Source organism: Prionailurus bengalensis, chromosome B1 (genome assembly GCF_016509475.1).
Source record: "Prionailurus bengalensis isolate Pbe53 chromosome B1, Fcat_Pben_1.1_paternal_pri, whole genome shotgun sequence".
NCBI classification, from domain to species: Eukaryota; Metazoa; Chordata; class Mammalia; order Carnivora; family Felidae; genus Prionailurus; species Prionailurus bengalensis.
The window spans coordinates 59,784,051-59,799,666 of NC_057344.1; the positions used below are offsets into that span (position 1 = coordinate 59,784,051).

At 41.4% G+C, this 15,616-nt stretch overlaps 1 protein-coding gene across 6 annotated transcripts in view; it reads right to left on the reverse strand.

Moving 5' to 3' along the window:
- Positions 1-15,616, reverse strand: part of PALLD (palladin, cytoskeletal associated protein) — a 409,470-nt gene that overhangs the window by 85,080 nt on the left and 308,774 nt on the right. Inside the window, exon 1 of one of the 6 annotated variants that reach the window (XM_043565906.1) lies at positions 5,318-5,443. The exons of the other annotated variants lie outside the window; for them this stretch is intronic. The gene's annotated coding sequence lies outside the window, so the exon portion shown is untranslated. Of the gene's footprint in view, positions 1-5,317; positions 5,444-15,616 lie in introns of those variants that run through there. 6 annotated transcript variants of the gene reach the window in all.

Sequence of the window (15,616 nt, forward strand, 5' to 3'; positions counted from 1 at the left end):
TAAGTTTACCTAGTCCCAAACAGGTACTTGTTTGGGAATTTGGTGGACTGGCATCAAGAAGAAAAAGAAAAGGTCTATGAATATGTTTTCCTCCTATTATTAAAGACTCCATTCAAAACCTAATCCTGACTTTAAAAATAATGAGCATATGCGGTGCCTGGGTAGCTCAGTGAGTTAAGCATCCAACATCGGCTCAGGTCATGATCTCACGGTTCATGAGTTGGAGCCCTGCATCGAGTTCTGTGCTGACAGCTCGGAGCCTGGAGCCTGCTTCGGATTCTGTGTCTCCCTCTCTCTCTGCCCCCTCTCCCGCTTGCTCTCTTTCTCTCTCTCAAAGATAAATAAAAACATTAAAAAAAAAAAAAGAAAATTTAAAATAAATACAAATAAAAATAATGAAATACAACTCAGTAGTACTAACGTCTAGACTGAGGTTCTATGGTAAAAATTATGTTCAGTAAGGAAATAATGTCAACCAGTAGGCACCTCGCATTGACTGGCCCTCCAAAATAGGTCCCATAGCTGACAAATGGGCCTCACTTCTGCCCTACTGCCTGGGCCCTTTTCCCATTCTTCTCTTCCCCCTCTGCTGTCACAAAGACAGCTATTGCTGGGACCCTCTCTTCCCGTGGCTCTGCCATTCCAGGGTGGGGTCTCTTGTTAGCACAAGGGGAGTATGAAAGGAAATGTACTTCTCTGTACCTTTATTTTCCCTTTAGGGTTTAAATGGAAAAAGAGAAGGTGGGGTCCTTTCAGCCATTGTTGCTAGGATTAAAAACCTTGGGAAAAAAAATCACGTTGGAGCTTTGAGTGCATGTTCCCACAAAACCCATGTTATATATAGTGGCTCAGTTCTATGGTACTATTAATAAAGCAGAATATTTCAGCTATGATTTCTGGGCTGTCCTGGGAACCTAACCACAAAGTGGGACATAATTTCAATGAAAAAGTATGTTCAGAATTCCCAGCCACTAATTTACAAATCCACATTCAGAATCTAACCCGTCTGAAAGGAGAGGGTTAATTCTCAGTAGGGTTGGCAATTTCACAAAGATATCACAAATGTCATGAAAAGGAGGATCAAGTTGAAGAGTCTTATGTACGGTAGTCGAATGGAACTTCATTTCTATTTGGATGGGGTACCTGATCCCAGTTCTGTAATACCAGGAAATGTGTTGGGTCTAGCTCAGAGAATTTTGTGAGAACTGAGTGTGGTAAAAGAACATAACGTGGGGAGCTTGGGTGGCTCAGTTGGTTGAGTGTCCGACTCTTGATTCCAGCTCAGGTCATGAATTTGTAATTCGTGAGTTCATACATCCAACTTTGTGCTGACAGTGAGGTGCCTGCTTGGGATTCTCTCATTCTCTCTCTCTCTCTCTCTCTCTCTCTCTCTCTCTCTGCCCCTCTTCTGCTTGCAAACTCTCTCTCCCTCAAAATAAATAAGTAAACAAACAAACAAACAAACAAAAGAACCTGACGCATCCGGCAGAGCCTGGTTAGTGATAGCTATTTAACAAAAGTTAGTTCTCTTCCCTCCCATTGGTGAAACTTCAGTGTCTATTCTTTTTACTTGGTTTTGTGTGTCTTCCTATGAATCTATTTTTAACACTTACATAGAGAAAAAAAATGCAACATTTTGCCAATAGAAACCAGAAAATGGTTATTTGCTCATTTCTTCTGGCTGACACACCTTGTCTGCAAATGGCAGCTTCTCCCTCAGGAGGAAATCTTTTCCATCAAATAAGCCTTTATGCCTTCCAAAAGTCCATGCCAAACTGTGAAAATCACCATCTTAGCTTCCCAGAGTGGTGAAGCTTTGGCAGTTGGGCCAATGCTCATTGAGTGGGAGACTGGGAACAGACGTTAACTAACCATCCCACATTTTCGGTTTCTGTCCTTGCAGTCGTTATCCAAAATATACAAGTAAGGGAGCTCGCCTAACTGGAATGGCATATGTTACATATTACGGTTAACCCTAAAGCACATAACCATAAGACAGCGAAGACTTACTGCTCAGGAAGAAGTCTGTGCCGTTAGTAGTTAGTGGGGTTGGGCAGAAAGTTGTAAACGCCCTGGTGTCAGCATGGTGTGTCTCCTTCCTGGACACCTCAGGCTTTCCTTACTTCCACCGTATCTCCAGACCTTCCCCACAAGAATGGGCTACTGCATGTTATTCATAAAAGCTCCTTGGATGAAACCTTTCTCAGCTAACAGCTCTAATTCTTTACCCTTTGACAAAATCCTTTTTAAAACAGCTCTTGAATTAGTGCAGCCTCACAGGGATTTTCTAGAGCCAGAAACCTGGGACATAGAACTAGGCAGAATTAAGTGCCTCAGTTTTATCTTTGTATGATCCTGGACAACACTCTTATGTTCCCTACACCTGTCTTTAAAGTCTGGTAGAGTTTCACTTCTTGTTCTGTGTCTCAAAAGAGTATTATTAGGATGAACCAATATATTTGATGTGTTTAATTAGTAGGATGAACCAATATATTCAACTTTCAAAAAAGAGTTGAGTGCTCTTTTAACATAACTTTAATTTTTAAAGCTTATATTTAGTGTCTGTCCTCCCACCCCCAATCTCCTTGAAGAGAATTATTTTGCAAGATACTGAACAATAGGCAATTTTAGAAGCATAGTGAACTTTGATTACCCAATGTTTATCTGGATCTTCTGAAAGAAATGTTGAAAAAGTACAATACCTTTTGATATGAAATTGTTTATGTTGAAACATACACCGAAGGGGAGATGGTGTCTAACACATATTTTTACAGTTCTCAATGATTGTGAAAAAAGATCTGGAAAGTGGGAGTAAAAATCAAACAACTGTTGAACAGATTAATAACTTCCTCTTGAAATAATATCCTTACCACCTTGAGTACTGCAGACTCCTTGACAATTTCCAGGAAATTTCAGTAATACATAGTTGTTTCAAATATAGTAGAGAAGAATTACTACGGTCTAGGGAAAATAATATTTTGGGGGGTAGAAAGAAGCAACTATTCTCCAAAGGACAAATACTACAGCCCTTCTACAGAGATGACAATATTATACGGTATTTGAGATCAACCACAGTGCAATGTGGTGAGTGGCATTCAAATTTCATCCTGTTAATCTTAGAAAGTCTTAAAAGTCAACTAGAGCACACAAAGACATACTGAAGCACACCAGGGCTACTCCACACAGGACGTTTCTCTATTGTTTACTTAGTCAATGTCCTCACCTGCGACAGACTGGACATGCAGTCATTACACTATTCAAAGCAGGTGAGCTACTTTATTACACGAGATGTCAAATTAGGACTCATGGATTCCAACAGTCCCCCAAAAGAAAGCTATGTTACTTTCTTAACCATCTACCCATGCTCTTCACTCCGATCAAGTTTGCACACAGCTGAAGAGATGGTTAGAATGCTGGCACGTTTGTTATCTGCTGTACTTGCCTAGTTTCTGATTAATGGATGTGGCATGGGCACTGGGCAACCCTCATTCTAAAGACAAAAAAAGATAAGTATCAAATAAATCTTATTTTATATAAAATAAACAAAAAATAAAGCTCAGGAATTAGTTGAAATACCTGCTGATTATATAACTCTTGCCTATTTAGCATACATTTATTGTTCAAAGTACAAGAAGGCACTCACTCTAAGGCATACGGATGCGTATACTTCATACTGTTGGCCGTGTCAATCAATGTATACAGACTAGGAGGAAAAATTCACTTATCACGAAATCGAAGTCTGTCAGATCTTGCAAATAATATCCCCTTTCCTTGAGGATGTGAAAATATAGTAAAAAAGCTAATGTGCTGTGAGCTCCAGAAGCAAACCAAACCAAAATGCCTGGACAATTAGTGGGACAATTTTTCCTTAGTGGCTGTTGTTGATGCAGTTCTGACAGGAGCCTCATAACACAACTAAGAAGGTGTCCTGAAAGGCAAAACTTGGCAGTTTCCAAAGTTGGTTAAGACCAAGGCTGAGCCTGGAGGATGGGGGAGGTGGGGGAGTGGGTGTGATGGTTAGTTTTTCAATTCATGCCTCCAAAAATCGGGTCCGTTCATTTCTGCCTTTCTCATACTAGTTCTCTGTGACCAGAAATCAAAATGTAGATCCAGCTAGCACGGGGCTCTAGAGACTCCCGGGTCTGAAGAATGCATACCCTCCTGGTGTCTGGCCTGCAGACCAGCAACTGGGCTAGGCTGGTCCAGGCCTGCCACTGGAGCAAGACCCAGCTCAGCAGGGTGGAAAGATGCCTGTGCGCCCCCTTCAGTCCCCAGCAAGTGCAAAACTCACTAGCCTCACTCAGGGCTCAAGTGGCCAAACTCTCCCATTCTGGAGTCAGAACCACTCACCATTCCAGACAGAACCTCCCCGAATTTGTTAAATAAGGCAAACAGGGAAGAAGCCCCCAGACCCAGGGTGGGGTCCGTTTCCTCCGGAGGCCAGCTCCCAGCTCTGCAGATTTCTGAACACACAGCATACCAGAGTGGGCCAGCCTGACCGTTCACAGAACCCTTTCTCGTTGGCCCCGCCGTGGCCGCCGCTGCACGCCGCTAACTCTGCAGCCACGTCCAGGGGCCCGCGCCCGCGCCCGCCCAGCGCAGCTAACAAAGCAGCTCCCACCGGGAACTGCAGGGGCGGAGCTGCAGACCCCCTCTCCACCAGCGAGCCTCACAAGACCAGCCTACTGCCTTCCAGCCACCGCACCCTGATTGGGGGGAAAGCCCCCAAGTGACAAGCAAACTTTCTTTGAATGGTACTGAGGTGAATTCCCCCAAAGGAGGATGGGGTTGGGGAGGGGCAAGGGCGCAGTGCTCTGGTATGGCTCCAGATGAACGGACCCTATGGACCCTTTCTCCCCCGCTGCATCCCCCTCCAGCTGCCAGGGAATGAGGTCATCCCCTCATCCCTTAACTCTCCGCCAGCCTCGCTTTCTTTGCCCTTCCACAACAGGTTTGATCCCCGTTTGAGTGGGGCCACGATAAGCGAGGGATGGGGCCAGAAAAGTTTATGAGGGAGGGATCATCCGTGGCAGCAAAGCATCTCCAGTCCCGATCCTGTTAAGATGAAGCAAAATTCCCATCTGGAACTGTTTTCAGTGATTCTTGCTCTGATCAGGCATGGGGGAGGGAGAGGGCTCCGTGAAAGGACCCTCCTCGGGTGGAAAGTCTGCGTTTAGAAGTTACTCTGCCTCCCTGCTCCCCACCCCCTCGTCCACTTTTAAAGCCCTCCCACCCTAGCTCGCCGACCACCGAACCCTCCGCTCCTTTTAATTCATACATTTCTACCAGTCAAGGGGCCAACTCCCCCCTCGCCTACCTCGGGTCTCAGAGCCAGGGGCCCCGGGGCTCCTTTACTCCCAGTCCTGCCGGCTCAGCGGGCTGTGGCCACCAGCAGGTACCGGCGCTTTATACGGAGCTGCACAGCACCGCTGTGTGACTCAGTGAATCTCTGAAAGGCTTGTGTCTATGGTCCTTCAAAATAAGAGTCCTCAGAGGAGGCGTGGCTCGAGCCTAACTAAGCTAGCGGCCCCAGGTTAGCCAAAGCTTCCCGCCCCCTCCTTCTGGCCACCCTCCTCCGTTTGCATCTTTCTGGTGCCCCTTCCAAGGGCAGCCAGCGATGAACCAGGCTTCCTCAGAACTTTCAGGAAGAATTGATAATGGGAAAGAATTTAACTCCCCCCACCCCCGCCCCCAGGCCAATGGAGATGTTGGCTGCCAAGTCAGGATGATCCCCCCCCCCCCCCGGTTTATCATTGTTTTTCCTTTATAGACTAAAAAGAAATGTCCAGTGACTCTGACTCCAGGGCAACATTCCCCGGGGCCAGGAATGGAAGCCTGAGGTGTAATGGAAGCAGCCCCGAAGGAATGAATCCTCCGGGCTGGAGCTTGGGGTAAGGGAGGGTCCAGTTCCCGAGGGCTACTCATATTTAACTAGGGTGCTACAGATTTGCAGGTACAAGCAGAATGTGCAGCATTTAAATTAAAAAGTACAAAGTAACCTGTGATACGCTCTTTTAAAGTAAAAGGATAATTTCTGGAGTTCCATTACTCTGTTCTGAGTGTCAATGAATAACTAAATTTAGGAACCCTTAGGGTAAGAAGTGTAACTCATTCTGATTTAGCAACATCTTAGGAACGTGTTCCCTATCGGCCTTTTTCTTCTGTCATAAACTACAAGAGGCCCTGAGTCACTTGTTTTAACCTACATGGGGATGACTCTAGAGTGTTTTAAAGTAGGAAATGGACACATTAATTCCCAAATTAATTTCCTGCATAAAATTTGTTTGATTTATTGTGGGCCCAAACCTAAAGCCAGCCAGATCAGCAAATTTTCCTTTCACCAACCCTCGCTCTGTGCGTAATCTTCCAGTAGTCAGTTTGGCACACTATTATTTCTGTCCTATTTCTCCTACAAGCTCCTTGACCACTGTGACCAAATTTCTTTTACACCCAACAAGCTGTCAATAAAATAAATGAATGAATGTTAGTACCTAACATTTACTGAACATCTACTGTCGGGGCAGGTCCTTTCAAATAACTGCCAATAATGCCAACTAGATTTGAATAGCCAGTGGACTGCATATTTAAAGTATCAAGTAATTTTATCCCTACCTTCATCATTAATATTGAGCAGTCGGGTTTCTAGGTTCCCAGCCCTGAGCCAGATATTCTACTTTCCTCCCTCTGAAATAGATCTGTAAATTTAAAATATCTGTAAAATATTCAAATAAACCAAAAGTGGATATTTCACCGTAATTCTACCAGAGATAAACGCTGTTAACAGCCTACAGTCTTTGCTTCCAGACTTTTGTATGTGCATTTAAACACATTATAAAACCGAGATGAGATCATCATTTACATATGAATCTGTAACCTACTTTTTTTTTTAACCTACAATATAATGCAGTCCTCTTTCTAGGCAGAGCCCGAGGCACTGCCCTCTTTTCAATTTTTGAGAAGATGAGCAGGTAAAAACCTCAGTATTTCACTATTTAACTTCGCCTTTGACTTTCTCGGGTGCTCATTCCCGTGTCAAATGGCCATGAGGGCGGCAGCAATGACATCACTTGGCGCATCACAGGGTTTTCTTTGCAGGCAGGCTGCAGTGTGACAGTGAAGAATGAACTCTAAAAGGGGAGTTAGGATTTAGTAATCTGTGCCATTAACTGTGGAACTCTGTGAATTTTTCTTACTTCCACCACAATGGGATTAATTTGATGAATTTTAAAGTTTCGGCTCTTAAATTTTAAAATATTATGCTTTAAGAGTCCATTCTCAGCAAGAGCACAGAAGGAATAAATTAGATAAGCATGAGTTACTACCACCTCACATGCTTCCCCACCACGGGAGGGTGTGGAGGGTGGAACAGACAGGTTGATTAGCTGCAAGAAAACATCCAATTCCTTTACTCTCAAGAGGCAGCAAAAGAAGGGTGACCCCTTAGATCTGCCATCTGCCTTATTCCTTCCATAGGAGCCCAGAAAGCAGCATTCATGTGGACCAGTTTTCATTTCTCAGAGCTCAAATCCAGGGGGATTTAAGGAACTGGTGCAAAACACTGAATATTTTAATGTTTTCAACTTTTTTTTTTTTTTTTTTAATTTTTTTTTTTTTTCCAACATTTATTTATTTTTGGGACAGAGAGAGACAGAGCATGAACGGGGGAGGGGCAGAGAGAGAGGGAGACACAGAATCGGAAACAGGCTCCAGGCTCCGAGCCATCAGCCCAGAGCCCGACGCGGGGCTCGAACTCCCGGACCGCGAGATCGTGACCTGGCTGAAATCGGACGCTTAACCGACTGCGCCACCCAGGCGCCCCAATGTTTTCAACTTTTAAGGCTCTTATGCGTGAAGCGTGGGAGGCGTGGATACATCTTAGCTATCACTCTGGCAAGTCCCAGAACTGTGAAAACTATTATCTGTAGAAGCACTGATAGGAATTTCTGCCAAGCCTGAAAAAGAACACTCCATCCTCTCGTGCATAGTGAGGATTCTGATCAACAACCTTCTCTTTAGATGGTTCTTCTTCATTCTCCCTTAGCTAAACCTTAAAGTTCTATGGTTTTAAGGTAAGATGAAAGGCATAGAGAACAAGTATGCAATCAACTTTTATTTGACCAGGGGCTGCACTCTTTGGATTCTGTCTGGCCACACTGGAAATATTTGACATTTAGGACTTAAAGGGTTGTGTTTTAGGACTTTTGACTAGCTTCACTGTTAGCATGCTTTGGCTCACAGACCTATGGCTTCAAATGGGCAAATTTAATTGTGGAGATGAAATAACTTGCTCAAGGGCCTGGTTGTTTGGGGAGAAATGTGGAACGGGTAAAAGTAATCCTTCAAACCATTCCTTTACACATTCTTTTCATATTCTCTCGCACAAATGAAAAAGGTGAAACATAGGTGGTTAAAAACTAACAGAATGACAAAAGACAACTAAAAACAAATGACGTTCACTGAACAAACAAGATCTTGGCGGTGAAGCTAAACCATAGAGTATATACATAGATATACAGCTATAACTGCTAACTGGTACCACACAGCACCTATCTCAGATATGCTCAGCATAGGGAACAATAGTTTATAAAATGGATAGCATCAGCAAATGCCCATTCAAAAAACAACAACAACAACAACAACAACAACAACAACAAAACTACCAACTCTACACTGATTGCTCAACCATGCTTTACTAACATATAAATTAAGGCCAAAATCTGTATTTTCATTCCCTTTATTTACATGTAGCAATAAAAGAATGTTAGTATGTCTTCAGGCATTTTATCTAAAATACTATTTTAATGAAAATTACCCAAACCTTGGGATTTTCTTAACTCTTGGCTTTGGGGTTGGCACATTTTCTATACGGAGGCTTTTGCTACGTATTCTCTCAGAGTGATCAATGCTGTGCACAATACGTTCTGATATCAATTCAGCATAAGGGAATATTTCCATTCATTTCTGTCACTTTGATATTATTTTTAAAAAGTTGCTGATTTGGCTGTTGCTATATTTTTAAAGGTACAAAATTGTGGTTGAATGGACCATTTCTTTCATTATAGGTAACTACTTTTGCAATGGTTCCCAGTCAAATACAGCCAGCAAGAACAAGCCTAGGAAAATAGTATACAGCAAGTATAGATTTTATCTGATGTTGGTTCCAATTAATATTATTTCTGTGAAAATGTTTCGGGGAGTAGAATGCTTCAGATTAACTTTAATCTGTATTCATTTTAAAAGATGTACACCTTTAAAAACTCTTGGACCACTTTGAATATGGACCTTTTCTAATTAAGTGCAGCATTTTATACGAAACACATTTGTTTCCATAACAACAACTACCAAATTATTTTAACAAAAGAAATCTTTAAACATGAAAATGTGCATCTTCTCAAGAGGCTAAACACTGTGCATTATTTGATCATGAAGACAGACCATTAGGGGAGGAGGTACAGGGCAAGCCTCCAAGGACAATTCATAGTTTCAACATAAAAACAAATTAATGTATTTCATTGGCCAAGAGAACTTTCTGGCTCTTTGGTTTGTACATAGCTTTTTATTAAGAGGAGGGAGAAGGGGAAAAGAAATGGACTGTTTGTACTTGTGTAAATGTGACTAGAACCCAATGAACATAAAAGAGCATGTGAGAGGGAACACGACAACCAGAAGGTCTGCAGTTGTGGAATGCAAAAAAAATAAAAAAAAAAAAAAGATCCTGCAATTGTAAACAAAAGAACGGATCGCATTTGTGTGAGCAAAGTAAGCCTTGAGCCTCCAAGCAACTCGAGAGGAAGCACAGAATCTGAGCCAGCAGGGGCCTGAAGAGATCTACTACAAGGGTACCCTGTAAAGGGCATGGGCTGTGGAGCCAGACAGATTGGGGTCAATCAGAGGCAGTCTCCATGACCTTAAACTCACAGAGCTTTTGTTTTCTCATCTGTACAATGGAGGTAAATGTATTTACCTCGGAGTAGTGTTGAGAATATAAAGTGAGAGGCTGCGTGTATAGTGCCTAACATGGTGTTTGATATGTAGAAGGTAGAGGCTGGTGTTCTTCCCCTTTTAATGTATATATTTATAACCTTTTAGTGTCTCAAGAATGTATTTTACACAATACAGTCTTTAGTTAGGAACGGACTAGAAAATAATAACCCGAACTTTACTTTGTACTGACACTATGCCAATTACTTCACACGCGTTCTCACATTTCATCTTACTCTACAACCCGTGGGGAAATATGGTTGTTATGGCCATGCCCCTCTTCATGGAGGAAGAAGATGAGCACAGGGAGGTTAGGTAACTTATCCAAAACCAAACAGTGGGTAAGCAAGTGGAGGAACAATGAATGACATAAATTGTTAACTCCAGAGAATATAAATCTGGAGTGAAAAGTATATAATTATGGTGGGTCCATTAACAATCTCAGGACACTACGATGTCCAACAGTAAATCAGCAATTTATTACTACAAAGTTTAATTGTACACAGTGTCAGTTTGACCTGAAATAGTTAAGGCAGTTTCTAAACATGTCCTGCTTCATCCACAGAAGGATCTGACTCATTATTGAGTATCCTTTTCCAAATCAAATGAGTTATGCTGGCTCTGATGGAATCATCCACAGATTCCACGTGGATTACTGAAAAGGCATAGTTAAGAGCCGGAATTTGACTTTTATGCGACTCTCCTGAGTCCATGGCGAAACACTGTTATCAGTTGACTGGTTAGTTTAACTTCATCCTACATTAGAAATACCTTAAGCTGTGCCTTAAAAATACAGTGACTGATAATAGATAAATATGACATAATCAGTTTAAGATTACACATTTTCAGATTTTATACTAATCCCAACGGCAGTTCAGGAGGTTATGGGTGAGATGATTCTCTTGATACTATTACCTCTGGTGACAGCAAAATAAGGAAGCTTGTGTTACATTTCACATAGATGCTTTGGACACTTCGAAAACAAACAGATCAGCCAGCATTCCATTGTTGCTCCCAGAAACACAGGAAGTGAAACTACCTCAGTAATGGAGCTGCTGTGGGTGTTGCAGTGCCTTTCTCAGGAGGACAATTTAAACGCAAACGTTTGCCAGGAGGAGGGCACTGGGCCTGTTTTCCCTAACTCCAAAACCTTTCCTCGACCAAATCCTTTACATCCTAAACTTGAGCATCCATCCCCTTGAATTAATAAACTAATCCTTTGGTTCATATTAATAGGATTATGTTCTCTAAAGTACTTAATTTTTCTCATTAGGGAAATACACAGGGATTTGGTTGAGGGCAGCAATGAAAAGTCTGTGGGCAAAGATACCTGACTACTAAGAATTGGGGAGATTATCTTATGGTAGAGTAAAACTTTGGTTTGCGAGCATAATTGGTTCTGGAAACATGCTTGTAATCCAGAGAACTTGGATATCAAAGCGAATTTCAAGAACCATTGGCTCAGTTGTGATCACGTGACATTCGACATATATCACTTGTTTACCAAGTTAAAATTTATTAGAAATGTTTGCTCATCTTGTAGAACACTCACAGAAGTTACTTGCAATCCAAGGTTTTGCTGTATACATCTTTGACACAATAAAATGTGCAAACCAAGGCTCTAGCACAGAAAGGGAATAAGACAAGAGAGAGAATAAGGGGTAAATATTCTAATTAAATTTTCTTTAAAAATAAAAACTTAATAGACGCATTTTACAATGGAAAACTCTTTCAGTGTAGATCGTAAAACTCATAAGAGGAAATATTTGGTACCAGTAATTAAAAGAATGAATTTATCTGATATACAGTTTATATGATGGACAGTTACAACAACTGACAATAATATTGATACTGCCTGTTATAAGCCTATTAAAGGATGGGTCCATTATACTGTGTTGCCACTGATACAATGAAGTAAAAGATTTCAAGAGATAAAATTAAAGATTTTTATGTATGAGTTCACTAGATGTGAATGAGAGTCCTATGGTCCCAAGGAATTAAGATCATTATTCTTGTATCAGTATATTTGTCTTTTTTTTTTTTAATGTTTTATTTATTCTTGAGACAGAGAGAGACAGAGCATGAGCAGGGGAGGGGTAGAGAGAGAGGGAGACACAGAATCCAAAGCAGGCTCCAGGCTCTGAGCTGTCAGCACAGAGCCCGACGCGGGGCTCGAACTCACAAACTCCGAGATCATGACCTGAGCCAAAGTCAGATGCTTAACTGACTGATCCACCCAGGCACCTTTTTGTTTTTAGTAGCCTAAGACAAAGGGAACTGATTTTGAGGTAATGTGGCCACTTGATCGGGATGATATCAAGTGACATTTCAAATTAAACTTTGGTTCAATCTGCTTTATTCAGAGAAACTAGCGACCTATTAAATGTTTTCAAATGGCCACATCTTTCATAATATGTGACAAAATTTAATGAAATGTGGCACATAAATAAAGTTCAAAGAGAGAAGATCTGTGCTGCGAGTCATCGGAGCTTAGAGCACCAGTTTAAAAAGTGTCATTTCTGTGCAAAGTTGACAAGGTTAAGATTCAGAAGGTAAAGTTTTCAATTCAAGAAAGAAAAAGACAGCAATCATAAGGACTAAATTCAGTCTTGCCTCCTGAAAACCAAGCCCTCTGCCAATCATTATCTCAATTTTTGAAAAGCTTCAATAGAGATTAATTTATTAGCAACAGGTACATACATGTTTAGCACCACAGCTGCATTTAGTTCATTAGCTTATAGATGGCAACATTATTCCATCTTCACTTGTGGGTGGCACGGAAGAAGCCTGACATAACTTTGGTGTCATTGTTCCCTTGTTTGTTTGCCCAAGTGGATGACACTTAACAAAACCTTGCGTCCCAGCAATGGATAAACTGGTCTGACAAAAATGATCCTCTCAAGTTGACTCCGTATCAGAGAACAAAGGCACAGTCTTTCAGCATTACAGAAGGATTCATTCTGGATTCAGTTACCTGCCTCACAGTCATCACGACATGGCTGAAAGACCGCGTGAACAGCTCTAGCAGGGTGCAGGCTGGGGGGCACCCTCCGGCTTTTCGGGGCCACATGGTGCTACTTAAGGAGAAGGGAATTCCAATCCTTGAAATCCCTGAACCACCTGTTACTCAGAGAGAAGCATCAGGAAAACCAGAAGAAGTTACAAGTGGCTAGCAACGTTCTTTACTACAATGACAGTAAAAATAGATGAGGACATTTGTGGTTTATGAAGCTCCTGCATCCATAACCTTAGGGGTGGTCAATATACTCATCAGGCACTCTGGACACAGTGGCTAGGGCCCACAACACTTTCGGCAGCCCACAAAAACCTTTTTAGTTTTAAGTATTTTTATACTTAGGAAAAACAAAATGTAAGAATTATAATGAGGACTACTATACAATAATGAACCTAACTTGGTTTACACTCATCTCTATACCAATGCAGTTAACAATACAATTCTAACTTTTTTTTTAATGGAGAAAGGGACACACCAAGACAAAAGAGCCTAGGGCCTATAAAAGTCATAATGTAGCTCTAATCTTAGGTAGCTGATGTTTGCCTGAACTCTTGACACTTTCCTTTCATCAGATAGAAACACAAACTCTAGCACTTAGTCTCTATTCACGGCGTCTTCTGTGTGAACCTAAATCAGTAGGTGTCACAAGGTTTTAAAAGAAGAAAACACAGTCTCATACGCTCAAGCTCATTATAATCTAAGTGAGGAGACAAAATCAGCTGTTAACAACAGGTGCTTTGCAGTTGGTTCATTCATTCAGACATTCCTTTTACGAGTTACTCATAACTCGCCTGTGAACAGACTGCACATCTGGGAAAATAAAACTGCCCACTGAAAGTGAATTACGGGAGTGTAGGTAAAGCACAATAGTTAATTCATGTGAATACCCTTAAAAGGCTTAACAAAAATCCCTAAGCACTTAGAAGTTGGACTTGCGTCTGAAGAACGAGTTGGCCTTGGGTTGCAGGCTAACAACATGGTGATATGTGATTCCAAGTTAGCATTGCAGCTCCGGATACTTCCTGGGTTACCACGCTGTCAGTTATAGTTACACAGCCACTTTGCCCACAGCTTCTACTGATCTGGTGTCATTCAACCTCATCTGCAAAATGTTCTACCTTTCACTTTTTAAGTTCCTAAGGAGTTCTTTTTCAACTTGTTCATGGTGAGCAAAGAGCTCTTTTGCTACCAAAAAAGCTCAGCTATTTGGTAAAACAATGGCTACACTCAGTTCATTGTTATCATGTACCTACTCAGACTTATTTTTTGAAAACTGATTTTTTTTCCTAGCCTCATTGACCTGTGATTGGTAAACAAAAAATTGTATACATTGAAGGTATACAACACGGTGGTTTAACAATTTTTTTAAGGTTTATTTATTTTGAGAGAGAGAAAGAGTGTGCATGTGTGTGAACATGAACGGGGGAGGGGCAGAAACAGAGGAAACAGAGAGAATCCCAAGCAGGCTCTGCACTGTCAGTATGGAGCCCGATGTGGGGCTCGAACCCACGAACCATGAGATCATGACCTGAGCTGAAATCAAGAATCCATTGCCTCACTGACTGAGCCACCCAGATGCCCCTTAAGAGCTACCATCTTAACAAATTTCAAGTATACCAGGCTCTAAATATAACAAATCATCTCATCAAGTGCTTAGAAATGAGATATTTAGGCAAAAGTCCCTTAGTCTCATGGTCTCTTCATCTATTCATTGAAGAGGCTGAGCTGCATGTTTGCTTCAGCTAAATGGTTCTAAGATGAGGCCTAAGGTCAACCCACCCTGAGCTGGGTGTAGGACTTTTGTGGCAACATTTCAAATGGGTATTGGGGCATTACAGAGAGCAGTGGTTTTCAATGATAATCCACTGAGAAGTAAAAAAATACTAAAATCTCTATATTCATCTTATCCTTTAAACCTTTCTATCTTTGTGTATATTTACAACATATGTCATAATACATATATATTTTTTCACACACGCATGCACGAAATATACCTGTATGTACATATTTGTATATAGATGTACACACACATTCACATAATATATACAAAATATTTTTATAACAATGATAAATGACCAAAAAATTAGTATCTCATGGTTTTAAGCAAAGATAGAAAGGGGTGGAGAACAAACAGGTAATCAACTCAATTCACCAGACAGTATCTGGCTGAGGGTATGCTTCAGACTTCCATCTCCAGCTTTACCTTTGGCAAAGTTTGGTTCATAGATACATAGCTTCAAACATGAAAATTTAAGACGAAGCCATTTGGTCCATGCTAATTTGGGGAGGGGTATGGAATGAGTCAAAGTAATTCCTTCGAATTATTCCCTTATAAGAGATTCAACTAAATATTCCAGACAGTTGAAGACGCGAAAGCACAGCAGGGGTCTAGAGTTCCCCTGCCACTGCCTGGACCCCCTCCCATCCTGTAAGTTACAGAATAATTATAATTACAGTAATAATGATAATTATTATAGCTTTATGTCTACTATGCTTTATGTCTACTATACTATGTTCTGTACACAAGCAGAACATTTGACCTGCCAAATCTTTTTTCCTATTGATGTGGCAGGGCCCATAACATAAGAAAATGCAGAGACAATCAGTTCTCAACCATTT